The following is a 21,151-nucleotide window of genomic DNA, read 5'->3' as shown; positions in this document are numbered from 1 at the left end:
ACTCCAGCAAGACGAAATGGGAGAGGGGAAATGTGAAGAGAACTGCATGCCCTTCAGTTTCCCAAACTGTGATGTAGTTTAGTGGAGATCAGAATATTAGGACACTGCTCTGATCTGGTGGGATGGAGGAAGAGCAGGTGTCCTCCATGGCCAGAAAAATGTTTATTTGTTTAAAAAAGATTTTAACAATGTCAGATGACATCCTCTCCAAGCAGTTAGGTGAGACTAGAAAGCTAGCTCCCTTTCCCATGGACAGCACCTTAAAAAACAAAAAAATTGACTCCATAAATCTGGCTCCCCTCTAAGCACATGCTGCTGCTTATTCTCCAGCTGGCCTAGTGGAGCCATCTCCATCTGGTGAGGGAAGCAAAGCCACTGATGGAGAAATCTATTACAGTTATGACAGATTTTTAAAAGGGGTATTTGAATAACCTTTAGTGCCTACAGGGTAAATTCAGTGAAGTCTGTACTACAATTGGCTCATTTGTGCTCTGCAGGGTCTGCCTTACAGAACTTATTGTGTAAATAATTAGATTCGCTTTCTGGTGTGTTTGTTGTTTTTTAACCTCTAAGAGGAAAAAAAGGCAGCAGTGCATGATCTAGAAGTGCAGGCCTCTGTTTTTAATCTCTGCTGCTACTGAATTGTAGTGGCACCACAGAGACTTAGGAGTAAATATCAACATTTTTTTGTCAAGACCAACTCATTTGGGGGAAGAAAAATCTAAAATATAAACAAATACAGAAAAAATAGATCCATATTTTTGGAATTGGGGACAAAAGCCAAATTATTCAAAAGATTTAAAATTAATGTTGATTATATGTTATATTTACATAAGAATTTCTGGGAAATATACCATTTTAATCTATTGGGTTATTAGTGACCTTGCAGAACAGTAGTGGATTAGCCACTGGGCCAATAGGGCCTGTGCCATATGGCCCCTGCCAACAAGGGTGGAGACATGCCCTAAGTGGGCAAGCCCCTATGCTCTGACCATGCTCCCCGGCTGGAGCATCAGACTGGCAGAATGGGGCAAGCCTCATGCTTTGACTCCATTCCCTGGCTGGCACGTGGAGGGGGCTACAGATGGAAGGGGGGCCCCCACTTGTCCTGGGCCAGAGGCTCCTCCAAACCCGAATCTTGAGAAAGAAAACATAAAATCCCATGTGGAAGAAAACAAAACAATAAAACCACCACTGATAAAATCTGCAGATGACACAAGAGGGCAGGTCAGAGATTCTGAGCTATCTGGATCACTTGATAAACGAGGCACAATTTGTATTTTGATATGGCTAAATATAAATGTATACATCTAGGAACAAAGAATGCAGGCCATGCTTTCATGACGGAGGACCTCATGCTGGGAAGTAATGACTCTGAAAAAAGATCGGCGGGTCATAGTACAGAATTAGCTGAACATGAGCTCCCAATATGAGGCTGTGATCGAAAAAGCTAATGCATTCCTGGGATGGATAAACAGGGAAATCTAGAGGTTAATTTATGTGTATATTTGGCACTGGTGCGACTGCTCCCAGGAGATGATGTACAGCGAAAAAGCACTAGGGAAAGATTATGTTGGGAAAAGAGTGAACAACTGTGGAATTGTCTGCTGTAGAAACTGCAATGTCAGATCATGGGAATGAGGACAATGATCCAAAGAACCATCAAAAAGAGACATGTAGGTAAAAATGCCTATAGAAAGGCTATGTCAGTTCGTGTCAATGCTGAGAATGAACTTCTATTTGTTTGGCCACCACATCCTAGTGAGGCACTCCTTATGGACAACAACAATCATCGCTCAATAGCAAATTCAGTCTTAAAGCACAGCTTGTCAGCTACAGAACTTTCACACCAGCCAGTCAGACTGAATCTTCTGATCTGAAATACTCAGAGACCATGAAACTTGTAGAAGGTATAAAAGCAGGTGTTTCATTAGTGAGAGACCCAATGGAGGCTAACAACAAACATTTTGGTCCTACTCCTAAGTTCAAAAGGATTCATCTCGCTGGAGAGTTTGCAGAATGCTGAAGTCAAGAAGCAGGAACTTTTTTTCCACAGACTCGGGCCATACATTGTTCACGAGCAAGGCCCCAACTGGAGCATTAGAGATAATGACCCAAGTTCTGCTCAGATTTATATCAAAGACAAACCCACTGGTAGCTGTTCAAAATTTGATCCATCAGTGATAGATCCGATGATAAGGAAGAAGGTGGGCTGTCTGGTCAGGAAAATCTTTAACTACTCAGAGGTAGACGATATGGAAAGGTAAAGAAAATAATGAAAAAGAAGAAAAGGAAAATGATTCAGTCTAGAGTCAAGGAAAGGAAAGAAAAGGACCCAGGCAAAAACAAAGGTAAGGCTAAGCATAAAGTTAAAAATCAGGAAGAGGGAAAGGTGAAGGCTAAATCATAAGAGATGGTGAAATCCAGGATGTTTTGAAGTCAGCAGCAAAATTCCTTTTGACTTCAGTGGGGCCAGGATTTCATTGAGAGAGGGAAAAGATCACGGCTAAATTCATACAGAAGACTAAAGTATAGCAGAGAACCCATTGAATGTGAAGCAAAATAATTCTCCTCATAAGCTTGAGAGTCCAAGTGGTCTGCCCCTGTTTTGCGATTTAAATGTATGGGTAAGTCTCACCAATGTTTTCCTTATGAAGGCTCTTAAACAGCTAATATTTCAGGTTTTACTATACCCAGAACTGGAGCAACTTCAGGCTTATCATGAGCAAAGCATTTTTCTTTGTTGCAAGTTCATGCACATCTTTGGATTGCTTGTGCAAGAATTGTGCATTCTTGCTTGTGCAATAATTTATTATTATTTATTTCTCATCATAGTGCCTAAGGGTCCCTCTCATGGACCATAATCCCAGTATACTGAGCACTCACTGTACAAACAGCATAAAAAGACCCCCAAAGAGTTTGTAATCTAAATATAAAACAAGAAACAAACAACTTGGGTGAGGAAATATATGGAAACAAGGAGACAATGTTGGTCAGCATAATAGGCAGTGGTATCAGTGCATTAGCTGCCTAATTGTTGCTTTTAGTAGGCATCACAGGAAAGGAATTTTTCCTACAGGAACAAGAGCACCATCAAAAGAAAAGAAAAGATAGAGGTGAGATGAACAGAAGTGCTAAGTGTACCTTAGAGTTGTTAATATGGTTTATTTCTAATTTGTTCAAATGAAGTGGGGAGGGTGCAGATTGGATAGGGACTGGTTATTTTAGTTTTGTCAGTAATGGCGTAATGAGGGATTACTGCCATCTATGCCCTGACTCTGATCATGATTCAATGTTACTGGTGAATAATAATGGTCATATAAGGTAACCTTTGGAGTGCCCACACAATGGAACTGCATCAGCTCTGCTGCCTATTGGGCATTCTGAGCCTGTGGGAATGGAAGCGGGAGCAAGACTTGCCCCTCAGTTTGTAAATCAATTTGTAAAGCACTTGAGTATGGCTACTGCCAGAGGCAAACTGTTATTTAATTGCAAGTCATTTTCACCCTGCTATGTAGGGCACATACATAAATTTGCACAGTGCCGCAGTGGGTAAGTCTCAAGAAGGTTAGAAGATTTCATTCAGATAAGTATCCAAAACTTCAGCAGCTTGTCCAAAGTTCACCTAACTCTCTTTAGTCAGGAAATCTCATGAGAACAGACTCACTCAGAGTATTTTCTACAGGAATTTCAGCTAAGCCAAAGATATTGAGAGGCTCCTCCTTTGCTGTACCTAGTCATAAGAAAACAGAGTATGTCAGAATTCAGTGGTAACATGCCAGAAATGTCTTTTATTAAACATGTTTTGTAGGTGAGCTGAATTCCACTGGGAAGTATACAGATGTGCTTTTTTTTTTTTTTTTTAAATGGGTGAAGTCCTCAGAGTGTTGAAAAGTTATGGAAATGGTTTCCTTAAGCAAATTGTCAGCCTGTAATTGGGAGAAAGAAATATGCATTTTAAAAAATGCTCTCTCTTTTGGATTTGAAAGGAGTATTTTAAAACAATTCTGGTGATTTTGTTTGTTGTTGCTTTATTGCACTCTGGTAAAAGAATTTACCAGTTCTTTAGTGAAAGAATCGTATCCCAGCATTAAACTTGACCAGTCTGTATGTGTGTGTGTTATTTTTTTGAACTGCATGACATTAAACAGTTAAAGCACCAGGCTCAGCCAATATGGAAATACAGCTGAATTTGAAATTTACTATATGCTGTTTCTGCTTTTCATTTTTTACCATTTCACACCTTGTCCGCATCTCCAGCACGCTTGTAAGTTTCCAGCGCATACATTTCTTGTGATGATATATTGTCCTGGTGGAAAATTTCATTTACTGGCTGTGCCCTTTGCTGAACCTGTTGCTAGTCAGAGAACATGATAAGCGTATAAGTAGCATGCTACTTCATTTATCATACATCGTTTTAGACACTCAAATATCTCATATACAATTCTGCATTCCACACCAAAGGAAACTACTAAACTTGCAGGGGGGAGAAAAAAAATCTACAAATAAATTGTCAGTTGATAATATATAAATATATCATCCTAATAAAAATTAATCATCATTTTATACTAAAAAATCTAAGCGCCCTTAATTTTTTTATAGCTTCAGTTATCACATGCTATCAAACACTAATAGAAATATCTGGCTTTTGTGACTTAGTATATAACAAAATTAAAAGATATAAAAATGCTGTCTGTTTTTAATAATTGAATTACATTGCAAAATAAATCATAGGCTTGAAATATCCTAGTGTTAGTATTTCCTGCTTTGCTTGTGTTCCTCTACATATTGCTTGTAATTTAACTCAGATAAAACCATGTTAAAAAAACCTTACAACATAAAACCTCCAGCATTTAGGAAAGTTTAAATTAGAAGGAAAAATTACAAACAAAAACAAGTTTTGTCGTCTGATGCCCCTCGGCCCAAGGTCAGCCATTATCTCTTTGTGTCCTTTGCTCCTGGGTTCCCTCCAGAAGCCCCACCTCTGAGCAAGCTCACTGTTCTCTGCAGGCATGGTGCTCACTGTCTGAGTCCTTTCTCAGCCCAATTACCTCTAGTTCCTGGTACTGCTCCTCAGAGCCAGCTACAGGTGCTGGCAGAGAGCAGACATCCAGAGCACCTCTTGGGGCTGACTGTTTGTCAGCTGTAAACAGGTGTAAAGAAAAGGGATGGCTAGTCACTGCTTTGAACTGGGCTCTCCTGGCCATTGGGCTCCCTAGGTGTCTGTAGCAGCCTCTCCTCTTGGGGACAAACTTCCCTCCTGCTCTGTTGCCAGCTTTGTCTTTTTAAGCTCCCCTTCTCCAAGTGGAGTATGCTTTGTAGAAACACCTAAATGGCACTGCCTGCATGTAGGGAGACTCATTAGGATTGCGGGGGAGGGTGTTGCATAACAAGGTCTACTGAAAAAAATGTCTCGGTCTTGTTTTCTGTTTTTAGAGCACTAGGGCATGTCTTCCTAACTACCATAACTATTTGCATGTTGATTTCAAAGCTTCTTCAGACCATCATTACAATAATTTACTGCCAGCTGCTTTTTTTTATGTCCAGCATAAAATAATTTACATCTTATCAAAATGTTACATTTGAAATGTTGAATGTAAAATGATGATTTAGGTTGAGCAGTATTTACGCTAAGTACAACATGGATCTAAAATATTAGACTATGGGAAGTGCAGTTTACATTTATACAGTGCCTCTCATATTGCAGGGTTTTAAAACTGAACATGAGTCACTTTGTCTACCATTCAAATGTATCCATTTCTGGTGTGGCACATTGCTATTTAACAGTGGATAGCAACACAGCTTATGTGTTTAGATGGAGAAGAATACCAAACTCAAATTTCAAGGAAAATGTAGTTTCCTTCAAAACAGTGGCTTTTATTTGGAGATCTTCCATTGAAATCCTGATCAGGATTTGCCATCATAACTAGTGAAATCTAGGGAGTTTTCATCCATAGATAGTATAACATGTAAGTTGGTTCCTCATTCTTACCAGGAAAGTTTGCAAAGATTTAGAGGATCTGGAAAGGCCTAAAGTGAAGAGATTTGCTCAAGTGCACCATTCGTTCATTTCATAGAGCAGTGTTTCTCAACCTTTTTTTTATAAAGTACCCCTTTAAAAAAATTGTAAGTACCCACAGTACCTACAGTTTTCAGACAAAATGTTTTTCTAAAAATTTCAAAAATAATAAAGCGCTGAAAAAATTCAGTTTTCTCCAAATTTCAGTTGTGTTGATGTATCCCCCAGACTTCTCTCAAGTACCCGTAAGGGTACTTGTACCACTGGGTGAGAAACACTGCCATAGAGCATGGATTGCACACTTTGCCTAAGCCATTTCCAAAGAGCTCAGACTCCTGCCATTGTTGTGACCTGCTCTATATTAAGTCTGAGGAAGCCATGACATCCCACTTGCATGTATGAGACATGATACCTTCTCCCTTATTTGATCCAACAAAAGTCAGAAAACTGGTGCGCACATGTGGACTCTGGCACACAGAGCAGATAGCCGAGCCATGTGAGTGGATATTGAGTCACTTGGGAAGATGTTGTAGGCTGGTTGGTCTGAAACCCAACATGTTCATTTGTAACATCATGAAACTACTTTATGCCATCAGTACATAGATGCTGTTTCATGTTGAAAGTATCCAAATCTGGTGCATGCACATCTCAGTGTCCCAGGTTCAGAGGCTTTATAAACCAGGCTCATGAGCAGCTTGCAAGCAGAGCTAAAGTGATGAATGATTGATGGGGTCAGAATCAGCTTTTAAACCAGTAAAGGCTTTGTACACATCACCTGTCTTGCACTAAAACTCTTGGGCTTTGTCATTAATTTGCCTAATGATAACAGTCTGCTCAGTGGTGGATCAGCCAGCCATAAACTCAGCTTGCTGTAGATGTGGTAGATTGCTTGCAGCAGGCTCAAACTGCTCAAGAAGAACCAGCATGGAATGGAGAGCAAAGTGATGTCACAGTGATTGGAACACACCAGACCATTTGCCTTTCCTTTTCCGAGATGGGAGAATAATCCCATAGTGGCAGTCACTGGATGGTTTCTCATGAATCCATACTTTGTTGATAATATGGGGTAGTTGCTTCAAGTGGAATCCCCACTATGCTTCATTAGCTTGGCAACTATAGCATAGATACTGAGATTATAGGCTGTATTTTGACTCTCCTTAAAACAGGCATCCTCTTCTAGGGGCGGTCACCAGGCTCTTTGCATCTTCCTAGAGCTGTGTGTCAGTAGCTCTGATGGGGTGGTTAATGAAGTCCTGAAAATCTTCTGTCCACATGGTTTACCTTTCAGCCTCAGTATTCAGTATGTTACCACTTTCTTCTTTGACAAAGAAGGATTTGTTCCATGGACCAGCTTTTAAGTTGCACAGTTCTTTATAGACAGCAATGTCGTCATTTCTGGTCTACGCAGCTTCCATCAGTTGAGCCTTATTTACCCAAAACATCTCATAACCCTGTTTGAAAGCTAAGTTGATGAAGGCATTGAGGCATTGATGTTCTTGGTGGGTTCCATTTAAGTTAGCTACACCTCATTTTTCAAAGCTGTCCGAGGCCTGTTGACTGGTCTATTTGTGTTTGGGGTTGGGGTACCTTCTCCCCAGCACTTCGATGGTGGTGTCATAGCAGAAGACCAGAAATAGTCTCACAGATTGTTGATTTGCTTGTGTAAAAGGCTTCCATCAGAACTAGAGTGTCGAATCATGTGCAGATTTCAGCCTGGTATTACATTTTGCCAGCAGCTTCAGTCAGTCTCTAAATCTAAATGACTGATGGACGGCTTGCTTTGAGTTGAGAAACTTCAGTTTCAGCATAGCCATGAGCAACCTATGGCTAGTATTGCCAACTTTGGGACCCTTGAATACACAACCGTGCACAAATGCACATTGAAAACAACAGCTGGGGTTGAGAAAGAGAATACAAATTGAATCGGTATGAAAGTATTTGAATGTTCATACATTGTACTGGGAAAAGTTACACCATTTTCAACGTACAAAAGGTACTTCAAGCCTGAAAAAGGAGGGCAACTTAAATATGAAACTCAAATCTAGAATGAAGGCCTGTTATGGAAAATTTGAGAGTTTGTTTATAAAATATAACTAGGCATTTCTTTTCAATTTGAAATGCAATGGTTAAAGCTCAGATTTGAGAATGAGGACGTCTGTGTTCTATTCCCACCAATTTACTGTGTGAACAGGACTTCATGTGTGTCACTACACCACACTGTGACCATTCAGAATTTCATGGACAGGGCAGGGAGAGAATTCGGCATCTCCTAATGCAGAATGGCAAGCCCCTACCTCTTGAGTTAAACAAGAATTACTGTAAGCAGCATGAGTCCTATAGCCCTCATTTGAGTATTCTGATTCCATAAACTATAAGAAGGAGGTATGCTACCATGCTAGCCACCATATAACAGCACTTACTTTATTATTATAGCTTCTGGATATAAATTTGGGCATATGAGTGTGTTGTTCTTTATTTCCCGCTTCTCTGTGGTGTTTGAATCATAGGAACTGGAGCCAGAAATCACCCAAAGTCCAGAATATTTTCATCTATACAGATGTACTCTTTATTTATGTACTATACCTAGAATGACTTGAAAGAAGAGAAATTATAGAACAACATCTACTTCACACGGGAGCTAAATGTTCCTGGATTTTAAATGTAAACAATAATTGGAGCCCTCATTAATAAACACATCAGCAAGTGTAAGGAAGGAAACACTTCAGCAACATTTAGTGTTCAGAAAGTGCTGTGCTACATAAATGACCAGCAACTGTCATTATATTTGCGGTGCTTGAGATTTTGTTATTACTATCAAATCAGAAGTCATAGGTTTTTTAAATTCCAGCAAATAAGTTTGAGAAGCCTGAGTCGAGTGTAGGGGTTTGGCTTTCCTGAAATGATTTCTGAATTACCCTGTCATCATGGCACTCAGACTCTGACACAGGAAGGTTTCATTTGGTATTCAGTTGCAGATTTTGTTATTTGACTGTGTGTGTGTATTTTTGTCTATTATATGTGGATGGCCACTAAGATTTCCTCCTCTCCCCCCCCCCCCCCATGTAGATGTCACCATGGTACTTGCGGGAAAACAAAGAAGGTATGATAGGCAAAGTGAAAAAAAAATCTACAGTGTCCATATGGCATAAAAGGAGACACGTCAAGCCTTAAGAAGGCTTCCAGATATAGCCTTCAGCTCCCATTGATTGTGCTCAGCAAGTCATGGGATGTGCAAAGCACACTGTGGGATCTGCCCAAAATTCAGACTACATTTTCTCAGGATGAGTGTACCTCAGCTTCCTTATCATGCCATTTTTTGACTACTTGGCACTACCCTATCACATTAAAAGGGTAAAATATGCTCACTTGTCATGCATGTCTCTAGCTACTGATAAAACACCAATGCAATAAATACCCTGCATCCAGGTGATACAAAATCATAATTGTAGTGTGATTAAAGAGTGGCTAATGATATTTTCACATATTTACTTGGAAGACTCCTATGGGTTATCAGTACAACAGTTGATTTTATTGTAGGGGAGTTTGCAGATTTAAAGATATCCATTACAGATATATGTGGTCACAAAAAATTAACCCTCCTTTGAATAACAATAACACTTTACTCTTATAGAGTGCATTTTGTCCAAGTAACTTAAAGTGCATTACATACATTGGTTTACAGTAACTTTGGTAGGTAGATACTCTACCCATGTTATTGTACTCTGAGGTAGAGCCAGCCATCGAACCCAAGAGTCCTGCTGCTGAGTCCCTTCCTCTAATCACCAACCAATCTCTCCCTCCCTTTGCTTGCCTACCCTGTAATAGTTAGTAAATGTAGGGTGACCCCCTGCTTGAATACTCAGGAGAGATATGAGAAGATCGCTGAAAAAAGCACAGATAACAGTGAGTAAAACATTTCCTTTACAAAACAAATCAAGTATTAAAGGACCACTGTAATTTTCCCCTATGCTTTCCTCATTCACCCTTGGGCCGTGTCCAGACTCAGGGGTTTTTTCGGGAAAAGTAGCCTTTTCCCGAAAAAACTTCCCCTGCGTCCAGACTCAAGCTGCGTTCTTTCGAAATTATTTCGAAAGAACGCGGCTTTTCTTTCGATGGCGGTAAACCTCATTTCACGAGGAAGAACGCCTTCTTTCGAAAGTTCCTCTTTCGAAAGAAGGCGTTCTTCAATGTAAAGAGGCCGTCTTCGAAAGAGAGCATCCAGACTCGCTGGGTGCTCTCTTTCGAAAAAGCGGATTTCTCTTTCGAAAGATCCGCCTGCAGTCTAGACGCGATCTTTCGAAAGAGGCTCTTTCGAAAGATGCTTTCGAAAGAGCCTCTTTCGAAAGAAGCCTGCAGTCTAGACATAGCCTTGGAGACAAGTGTTCCATGATGATATTCTAGATATCCAGTAGTGCAAGTTCAGGAAAGAATTTACAAGGCAGTAGGAGACATGAAAGTGCTCTGTTAATGCACAGCTCCTTTTCAGAGGTAGTGCAAAGACACAGTCCCAATGGGTGCTCTTGCCTGCATCTTGTCATGGCCCTGCTGCTTCCACATATGAAAAGGTGAATTCCACTGGCACTCTTACCCTCACAACAGTCCTCATGCTTTCTTGTCCACAGTCCACTGAAGTCAATGAAAGTCCTTCTGTTAACTTAGTGGACATTGTACTCAGGTCAAAAAGGGCAAAGGTCTCCTATTTTACTCCAGCAGGGTTTACATCACAGATGCTCTGCAGCATCAGAGCAGGAGTGAGTCAGGACTGGGGACAGGATGGATCAACAGCCATATAAATGGAAGAAAGGGACGAGAGATATGAAAACAGACAGTCTGTTAGGGTATGTCTACACAGCAACATTATTTTGAAATAACGTAGTCACTGTCTACACAGTATTTAGAAATAATGTCGAAATACTGTCAAGCCGGAGGACTTATTACTCCGACTCCTGTAACCCTTGTTGTATGCTCTGTTGTAAAGTAAGCGCTGTGTAGACTTTCCCAATTTCAAAATAAGCTGTTTTGAAATAAGCTACGCAATTGACGTAGCTCAATTTGCGTAGCTTATTTCAAGTTAAGCCCTGCTATGTAGATGCACCTGAGACTGCTGATGGACCAGAAGTCATCAAAAGGCTGGAATGATGAGGAGTAGGGTTGTTATGCAACACTTAAAAGGTGCATCTACACTGCATCATTATTTTGAGATAACTAGCCTTATTTCAAAATAATAACATGAGCGTCTACACAACCATTCCGTTATTTTTAAATAATTTTGAAATAATGGACAGCTTACTCCAAAATCTGTACCCCTCATTCTACGAGGAATGATGCCTATTCCGAAATAGCTATTTTGAAATAAGGCGCTCCACTGCTGCTATTTAGAAATACCCCCTTACCAGGGACATTCTAAGTTATTCTTCCCCAGTGCTAACTGGGGCTCTAAACTGAGATAGCACATCTACATTAGGGAAGCCTTCCTTAGACTAATTTTGAGGTTTCCCTTCAGTGTATTCAGTTTATTCAGTGTAATAGACGTGCTATTTTAAAATAAGCTATTTCGGAATAACTATTTCGGAATAGCTTATTTCAAATAAGCGTGCAGTGTAGACGTACCCAAAGAGACCAGGTGATGGTCAGGGTTGGGGGAGTGGGTAATAAAAAAGACCAGAGATAGTGTGATGCTTGGTGAAGACCAAGTCAAGTGAATGCCTCTTTTGGCAAGTAAAAGAGTTGAACCAGTGCTTCAAGTTCTGAAGAGGCAAGGAAGTGTACAAATTAGAGGTCAGACTTTGGGTCATCAACATGGAAGCTGAAGTCCCTGCGTTCATCTAGGCTGTGTCTAGACTAGCAAGTTTTTCCGCAAAAGCAGTTGCTTTTGCGGAAAAACTTGACAGCTGTCTACCCTGGCCGCTTGAATTTCCGCAAGAACACTGACGATCTCATATAAGAAATCAGGGCTTCCTTGCGGAAATACTATGCTGCTCCCATTCGGGCAAAAGCTTTTGTGCAAAAGGGCCAGTGTAGACAGCTCAGATTTGTTTTGCGAAAAAAAGCCCCGATCGCGAAAATGGCAATCGGGGCTTTTTTGCACAAAAGCACGTCTAGATTGGCACAGATGCTTTTCTGCAAAAAGTGCTTTTGCGGAAAAGCTCCCGTGCCAATCTAGATGCTCTTTTCCCCAAATACTTTTAACGGAAAACTTTTCCGTTAAAAGCATTTGCGGAAAATCATGCCAGTCTAGATGTAGCCCTAGAGTATAGAGCTTTTCAGGAATAGAAAAGCTCTGCTGTGTCCAAGAAACGTGTCTGCCTGAGGTTGTGTGTGGGAAACTGAGGAGTAGAAGACAGTAGAGAGTCATGAGTTGTGAGTCAAAATCAGAAAGCTGGTGGGGAAGGAGTTTGATGGATGGTAGCTGATATCAACTTGGTGTGAAAGAGGAGAGAAAAGTTGATGCAGTGCTATTCAGAAGAGTAGAAAAAGTGGAAAGGGAAAGGAAGAAGATGTTAGAAAAAGCAGGAAAAAGAAAAGAAGTGCAACATCCGCACCATAGTGTGAACTAGGGCAGAGAGTTTGAGAGAAGGAGAGGCCACTAAACCAGTGTCAGACAAAGGGATGCAGGTCTCCATGAGAGCCAGGAACTGGAGGAAGCAAGATATGAAGAGGTTGTAGATGGTTGTGATATTTTTAGAGATGGAGTGAGTATTCCAGAGACAGGAAGAGTAGGGGAGGAAGGGGGAATGAGATCTTTTCTTTAATTTTCTCTCTGCAAACGGGTACTTAAAAAATAAAATCTATCTTTGGAGAGATACGCAGCATTAAATAACTAGCACTTTAGCTACAGGCGGTCAAACTACCACTTGCTTCCTCAAACTGAAAATGCAAAGAAATTAGTAGCAGCAGCCCATTGCTGGCTCTCACTTCCCTGCAACTTGCCTTTTTCAGAAACCACTTTCAAGCCTAGTGAAGCTCTGATTTTCAGTAGCAACGAGCTTTTAAAAACTGCCACATCTATTCTTCTCTGCTGTCCTCTGCCCCTTCCCCAGTGCAGGAAGGAACAGCAAAGCCAATGTGGGTAATGAGAATTTCATAGGTCCTGACCCAGCTGATTGAACTACTGTTGTGTTAAAGCCCACCAACCGCAGACATTGACGGGTTAGACTGCTGTACTTGTTGGGGTATGTCTGCCCTGAAAGGTAAAAGCTAGCCACCCAAACATGCCCCGAAGGTCTCATTTGGGATCATACTTGCTGTGGCTAGTCACTACAGCTACACTTCTGGTTTTTTGTGTGCTAGCTCGATCAGCACTAGTTCACATATGTCTGTTCAAGCTAGAAATTGCCCCTTCCAGTTCCAGTGCAGACATACCCTCGGATGCCACCACCTTGAAATGTGAGTTCAAAATGCTAGTTATGTATGGAGATAAGAAATAAACATCAAAACCTACTGATTTATCCATATGCTGATTGGTTTTGTGTGGAGCTACTTGGAAATTTGTGTAACTCTCCAAATGTCTCTGTTGATCCAATGTGGAAATTGAGAGCATCTCTCGGAAGTTCTTTGTCTAAGCACACGTTGTATCAGTGTAAAATCTATTCCGTACCTGCCGGGTGATTGATTTAGTAATCCAATAGGTCTTTTCCACTCCTGCTCAGATGATCCTCAGGTGTGATTGTCTGTGTGGTGCATTGGGCTGTATTCTAAAGCAAATATTAATTCCACATGAGCACATCGGATTTGGGAGGACTTTTTACATTAGGCACCAAATGTGCTGATACTGCATTAGGGCCCAGTTTGGCCACTGTTATTTATGTTGAGTAGTATCTTATTATGTAATATTACTTTCCCATTGATTTCAGTGAGGCTGCTGCCATAGTAAGGCAATACTCAGTAGAATCAGGTCTTTTTTCATCCAATATTTATTTTCGTTATTTAAAGGGAAGCATGTTTAATTTAAGAGCACAATTTTATAAGATATTGCTCTTGAACATTGTGAGAACATGGTTCCAAAGTCATGCAATGTCCAGAAGGACAACCCGATGTAAGAGAATGAAACTGTAAGGCTTGATTTTAGCCTAAGACCTTTGTCAACAAGCCACGGGCTCGCACCACATGTATAAATGAAAAAGGGTGTGATACCATGTATTTGGGGTATTATTTTTCCAGTAGTTTCAGTGGTTATTGAGACAAATAAACATTCTTTTCTTCCTGTAGATCTCAAGGGAAATGAGTGAATGAGTGTGTATGGAGGAAAGGGGAGACAGCAGGGAGTGATCGAGGAGCTGTGAAAAATGGTGATCAGGTGCACTCAGTGTAAGCACAAAATATTGTGGAACATGTAGATTGTAAACAGATTAGAAAGTATTGAAAGGTTAGAACTCTCCATGTTCATGACTAGTGCCATTTATATCTGGTGCTGTAGTCAGCAGAATATTTCTGTGTTGATAGATAAACTGCCTCATTGGATGTTTCTGACTAAACTCAGTTCATACCTAGTATCGTTTACATTATATACACACAAGATGTTGAGTATAAAAATCAACAGTTGTACTCCACTAATCGGCAGTATTGCACTGTATTTGCTGTTACAAAATAGATTCATGGTCGTTACAGCATTTGCATGCCTGAGTTACAAAGATGTCATGAAACACCCTTAAATAGTTTAGCTACCTGATCATTAGTGATCTGTATAACTGGAAATAAGGCTAATTTCTCATGGACTCACATGGCTTCAGCCAGTGCCTCTGCGCTGAAATCTTATAAATTTACCCATCCACTCCTGACTTCTCTCAGTCTGTCCAATTCTGCATCTTACTTCTCTGGCATCATCTTTTGGATGTCTAGCTGCCACCTTAAATTTAACATGGCAAAAACCTAAGATCTCTCCATTCTGTTACTGCTAACACCAACATCCTCTCCCTTCCTTTCTCAGGCCTACAGTCTGTCTTTAACTTCCCTCTCCCTTATCCTCCACATCCAAACCATATTCAGATGTTGCCACATCATCTTACAAAGCATCTCTTCTTTTTTGTCTATCCTTACAAGTAATTCAAACTCTTGTTCAGTCCCTTGCTGTCTTCTGTCTTGATTACTGCAGCCTTATCTTTCCTAACACCTCAATTTGGTCCATACAAAACTTGGTCACTGCTCTTATCTTAGGCAGCAGTCTGACCTTATCTTCCTTCCTATTTTGAATACCTATACTGCCACCTCCTCCAATGAATTTCTTATGCTTATCTTCGAGGCCCTATTTAATTCTGACCCTTCCTGTTTTCTGCTCTTTTCTCTCTCTGCATTGACTCCAGCCCCTCCTCGCCTCCAATAGTGTAGCCTCAATACGCCATATATCTGCTTTTCTCGCTAAGATCAGTGAAAACTCCTCCATACTGTTCAGTATGCATAGCATGCCATTTCTCACCTTGCTTGCTAGGCCTCTCCTTATTCGTATCACCCTTGGGGTACGTCTAAACTACATGGCTCCATCGACGGAGCCATGTAGATTAGTTTACACAAAAAAGGGAAATGAATCTGTGATTTAAATAATCGCCACTTCATTTAAATCAAAATGGCCACCGCGCTGTGCCGATCAGCTGATTGTCGGCACAACGCGGCAGTCTAGACGGGGATCCACCAGCCCTAGATCCCTTCGTCGGCAGATCCTGTAAGCCTCATTTCACGAAGCATAAAGGATCTGCCGACGAAGGGTTCTGGGGTTGGCAGATCCCTGTCTAGACTGCTGCACTGTGCCAACAGTCAGCTGATCTGCACAGCGTGGTGGCCATTTTGATTTAAATGAAGCAGCGATTATTTAAATTGCCGCTTCATTTCCCTTTGCCGTCCTGCCTAATCTACATGGCTCTGTCAACGGAGCCATGTAGTCTAGACACACCATTGGAGATTCAGTGGACGGGAACACCCACAACTATCCATGACAGGAGGACTTTAGACTAATTTGAGGTTGTCTATACGTGTGTGTGTGTGTGTGTGTGTGTGTGTGTGTGTGTGTGTGTGTGTGTAATATTTCCAAGGTAAATGAGTGCCTTTATATCTGAATTATCAGTAAGTGGCTAGTCCATTTACTTGTTTGCTTCTTTTTGCCTTTTCCCCACTCTGGGTATGTCTACACTACCCTCCTATTTCGAAATAGGAGGGTAATGTAGGCATACCGCAATTGCAAATGAAGCCCGGGATTTGAATTTCTCATACAATTTCCTCATACAATGAGGAGTAACGGTAGTTCGTACTAGGAAGCCTAGTTCGAACTACCTAGTTCGTGCCGCATGTAGCCGCGTGGCACGGGGTTCGAACCAGCCAGGATTTAAAAATGGCGGCGCCCGGCTTATGCAAATGAAGCCCGGGAAATTCAAATCCCAGGCTTCATTTGCAATTGCGGTATGCCTACATTACCCCGCTAGTTCGAACTAGCGAGGTAGTGTAGATATACCCTCTGTTTTTCTGATCTGATCTGTCCTTTTCAGGGTATGAGCTCTTCAGGTCAGGCACCTTGCTCTCCTTTGCATTTGTACAGCACCTTGCACATCAAGGACTCCAACAGAAACAAAGGATAACAGTTTGGGTCACTTGACTGGTGTATTGGTGGAACTTTTATTTATTTGTATTATGATGGTACTTTGGGACACCATGAGTAATCCATGTGCTAGGTGTAATCCACACACCTTCTGGGGGTGTGTGTACTCTCCTATCTAGTGGCACTGAGTCCACTTACAGAGAGAATAATGAGTCTGCTCTACAGCCTTAGCTAATAGCCAGCTTGTTTTAGCTCATGCCGAAGAGGCTCATGCACTAAGCTCTAGAGGTCCCAGGTTCAATTTTGCTTATTGGCCTTACATGGGCACTGTGTAGATGTGCATTACAAAGCCAGTCCCTGTCCTGAAGAATGCACAGCTGTGGTTTGTTAAGATGCAGTGGGTGAGACTAACAAACACATGTTCAGGAACAAAGCAATGTAAGATGAACAAGGTGCATCAAACAGAAATCTCAGCTCATCACGTTCCTACCCAAGAAAGCTTTGAAGGGATGGTAAATCTTAAACAGGGATTTGAAGAAGGATTATATAGTAGCGTTGTTGATGTCTCCATGGAATTTTTCCCATTCACAAGGTGCAGCTTGGGAGAAAGCAGAGAGGTTCTGAATGAGATGCAGAAAGGTGGGTGACAAAAGCTGCTATTGTTGGCAAAGTGAAGGCATAAATTGATACTGTCGAATAACAGACAAGACCGTCAGGATAAGGTTAAATCATAAAGGGCCTAAAAGATAAAGATAGAAATCTTGTGGTGGATAAGGTTGAGTGGAGGGACGTGAAGTGTAACGGACAGGGCAGCAGGTGGGCTGACCTAATGGTCACAACTGTGCTCAGGTACACATATCCGGGATGGTACAGGGTTTGGTAGAACCAGTAGAGCGAGGTTCAAACAAGCACTGTGGACAAAGTCAGGCCAGAGTCTGGAGATAAGAGTGGAGTACTAGGCTAGAGTCAAGGAGCTAGAGTCAGGGTCAGGCTGGGATTGGAGAGCAGAGATCAGTAGTTGCGGCAGATGCAAAATCTGTGTTGTTGCCCAGACAACTGCTTTGAAGGTTAAGCAAAATAGCTGTCCAATCAGAGGGCCCCAATATACTTTCAGTCTGGTTCCGTTGAGCAGCACTTCCTGTACCACCTATTCTTCCCATTGCTCCCTGCAGAACCTCCCAATGGCACTGTCCTAGGCTCCACAGACTCAGATTCTAGTCCCCATGTGCTTACACAAAGAAGCTAGTGGCAAGGTCACAACCACAATCCAGGAGCAGCAGCTTTGAGATTGTGTATATCATGATTCAAACTTTACCATCAAGCCAAGTAAAAAGTGATTGGGAATTTTCTCAACACTAGAAAAATAATAATTCTAAAGGACTTAACATGAGTTTACACAAGAGCAACTGAGAGCAGAATTTGGCGCCTATACTGCAAACTCCTCAGGGAAGGGACTTTGTATCTTGTATAGTGCTGAACAAGTTGGTGTTCAGGTCAAATGGATGGCCCTAGTGGTCAAGAGGAGAGTTAACCAAGGGATGAAGGTTCTGGAAATGTGAACAGGAGGTAAGGGTTCGGGCATGGTCAGATCATAATCATCATTGCTATTGTTCTTAGTTCTCTTTATTAAAGTTTTAAAATATTGCCATTTTGAACAAGTGATGGTTCTTTACTGGGGAAATCCCTAGCCATTTCAAACCAGGCCAACTGGTTTTTTATTATGATTCAATGACATCTAGCAGTGCTATTTATTTATTTATTTATTTATTTATTTATTTATTTATTTATTAACCCTTTGGATGGAAAGCCATGAGGCTAAAATCATATCACAGTAGAACCCGCTTTCCAATTTGAAAATAAAGGTATGCCTCTAGTTTACTTCAGATGCCCTCATCAGGCCAAATCCTGCCCTGATTTACACTGGTGTAAATAAGAAACTGCTGCACTGAAGTCATGACGTTGTAGTGGAGCAAATGGGGTCGGAAACAAGTCCCTTATCTTCACCTCAGCATTTGTCTGGTGATAAGAGACCATTATCCTGTGGGAATGTTCTGTTCCATGGATGTTTTCCTTTTATTCTGCTTGCTTGGCAAGGAATGAAAGCTAATGAAGATTAACATCAGACTGTGAATGGAGTGATGTTAATTCCTTCCAGAAAGAGTTATCTGAGGCAGTGAAATCTATCTGCCTGCCTAGGTACTCACATGGCCTCCATCTCTGTGGAATCTGAACATCTCGCTTCTACCAGCCTGATTGTACTCAAATGGTGAGTACCTTTTCACGCCATGAATCTCTTTGACGCAGACCACACAGAAATGATGATAAAGATTCAGTACATTTTTACATGGAAACTTCCTTTCCTCAATCCTTTTTTGTTTTTGTCACTAAGGAAACTCAAAGCAAATGAATAGCGAGACAAAATTATGCACAAGTTTTATGATATAGAAAGTTAACTTCCCAGGAGAGTTCACTTCATTAACACCATATGAAGTGTTCCCTGGCCATCTGTGCAGCATGTTGTGACATCTGTATGCTATGTGATCTGCATCGCTTCCACATACTCCTCTACTGTGCCAGATGTTTGCATTACCTTCCTCCATGACAGCAAGTGAAGACAGACAAGACTGGAATTTATGTGACAACACCCCCACTCTACGAATATTGCCAACTTGCAATTTCTCTGTTGTTTTCTTTCTGCAGCAGGAAGAAGTCAGCCCCAGCATTTGTTCAGAGATGTTATACTTGAGGCTTGACAGCCACCTCCTGTAGGGCTTCGCTGTTGCTCCACATTCACTAGTTCCTCTCAGGCATCAATCAGCTATCTACCTTCTGATTCTGAAGGTACTGCCTGTCTCTCCCTGCTTCTCAGAGTAAACAGATGAAGAGCCAGCTTCCCTTCCACCAGAATTCTTTGAATTTCCTTCCCTCTCTGTCTATGCAGACATTATTCAGCCCACCTGCTTGTAGCAATCAGTGTGCCACGTAACCTTTTTTGTCCTTTAAAGGCCAGTGCCACCCAGCCCGTTCTACACCCCCACCACTGCCTGGAGCATGCCGTGCGGTGCCCCCTGCATCTCCAGGCAACCCTAAAAGCTGCCCAAAGTGCACCACACAGCACTCTGGCAGCAATTTAAAGGACTTGGGGCTCCAGGTCCCTTTGACTCACCAGGCCCTGGGGCAGTTGCCCTATTTGCCCTCTCCCTCGCTCCCCCTCCATCAGTGGGCCTGAGAACACAGCTCTGGTTTTGCCACTAGTGAATTCCAGTAAGCAATCATTCTAGATTAATGCTTTTCAAACTCTGGCTTGGGACCCCAAATTTTAATAGGGTCGCCAGGACTGGCTTTGACTTCCTAGCACCAGAAGACTACCTGGGGCCAAAGCTGAACCCCCAAAGATTTCAGCCCTAGACAGCAGGGCTCAGGTTACAGGTCCCCTGCTTGGGACTGAAGCAAGACAGTAGATCTCAGGTGGGCTCAGGTGTTGGTCTCCACTCCTGGAGTCATGTCATTTTTTGTTGTCAGAAGAGGTTTGTGAGAGAACCCCTCTTCTAGATTCATGCAAATATATACAATTATTGTTCCATTGTTATGAGGAGTCCTGTGGCACCTTACAGACTAACTGAAGTGTAGGAGCATAAGCTTTCGTGGGCAAAGACCCACTTCGTCAGATGCATCTGACGAAGTGGGTCTTTGCCCACGAAAGCTTATGCTCCTACACTTCAGTTAGTCTGTAAGGTGCCACAGGACTCCTCATCGCTTTTGCAGATTCAGACTAACACGGCTACCCCTCTGATACTTGTTCCATTGTTGCATGCTATATTCTCCAGGCAGTGCATCTTTGTTTTTTGTGGACCACAATTTTAATTTTTATTCCAGATGCATGTTTGGAAAGACCTATGTGATTTGTCTGAGGAGTTCTCTCCCTCTTCTTTCCGCAGCCTGTGTTTGAAAGAACCCTCACTTAATGTGTTTAATTCCTTGAAAATAATTAGAAATTAATTTCACATCAATAAGTATGCTCCAACACAGCTATGTAAGTTTGCATGTGAAGGGAGGGATGATTGATGGGTGCGAATTAAGGGTATTAAGTGTGAAATACCCTTAATACATCAGCTGGGGAATTTAGGAACTGCTGTTTGCAGAATTTAGTGGCTAGTGCCACCAAGTTGGGTTCCACTGTGCAAATACAAACTGCTCTGGGTAGAATAGCCCCAGGCAGTTAAGAAAACACCACTCCTTTCTGTGTGGACTCCTGACCAATACAGTGCATGACACAGAGTCTGGAAGAGGAAAGGGACAATGTTGTAGTGGTGTCTGAGTCTCATCCCATTCCATAAAGGAGAGGTAGAGCTGCATTAAAATGGTCCCCTCCTGCCTACGTCTGGGAGGCAGAAAGTCCCTCTCAATTGTTAATAATCCCCATATAGGTGTAACCATACTGCTTCTCACTTTACCCTTTTTTATTATTTATAGTCATCATTTCATTCATTCCTAATGAATTATGAGAAGCCTCAAAAACATTGATCAGAGCATCACAATAGCACTTAATTGAATTGTTCCCCATTCTACATCAAAAAGAAAACAAAAACAAAACTCATGTCTGTTCTAAT

At 41.6% G+C, this 21,151-nt stretch overlaps 1 protein-coding gene and 1 long non-coding RNA gene across 6 annotated transcripts in view; one reads left to right on the top strand and one right to left on the bottom strand.

Moving 5' to 3' along the window:
- Positions 1-21,151, top strand: part of POU6F2 (POU class 6 homeobox 2) — a 399,971-nt gene that overhangs the window by 199,948 nt on the left and 178,872 nt on the right. The gene's annotated exons all lie outside the window — the stretch shown is intronic.
- On the bottom strand, positions 3,392-6,925 carry LOC142826809 (uncharacterized). 3 transcript variants are annotated; one of them, XR_012901060.1, is made up of 3 exons: positions 6,795-6,925; positions 4,234-4,351; positions 3,392-3,733 (listed from the first exon to the last, which is right to left on the bottom strand). It is a non-coding gene; the product is annotated as an uncharacterized LOC142826809 (long non-coding RNA). The 3 variants fall into 3 exon arrangements; XR_012901062.1 differs by having other exon boundaries at positions 4,244-4,351; XR_012901061.1 differs by lacking the exon at positions 3,392-3,733 and adding an exon at positions 3,795-3,929.

Source organism: Pelodiscus sinensis, chromosome 2 (genome assembly GCF_049634645.1).
Source record: "Pelodiscus sinensis isolate JC-2024 chromosome 2, ASM4963464v1, whole genome shotgun sequence".
NCBI classification, from domain to species: Eukaryota; Metazoa; Chordata; order Testudines; family Trionychidae; genus Pelodiscus; species Pelodiscus sinensis.
This window is presented reverse-complemented; position numbering and strand designations above follow the sequence as displayed.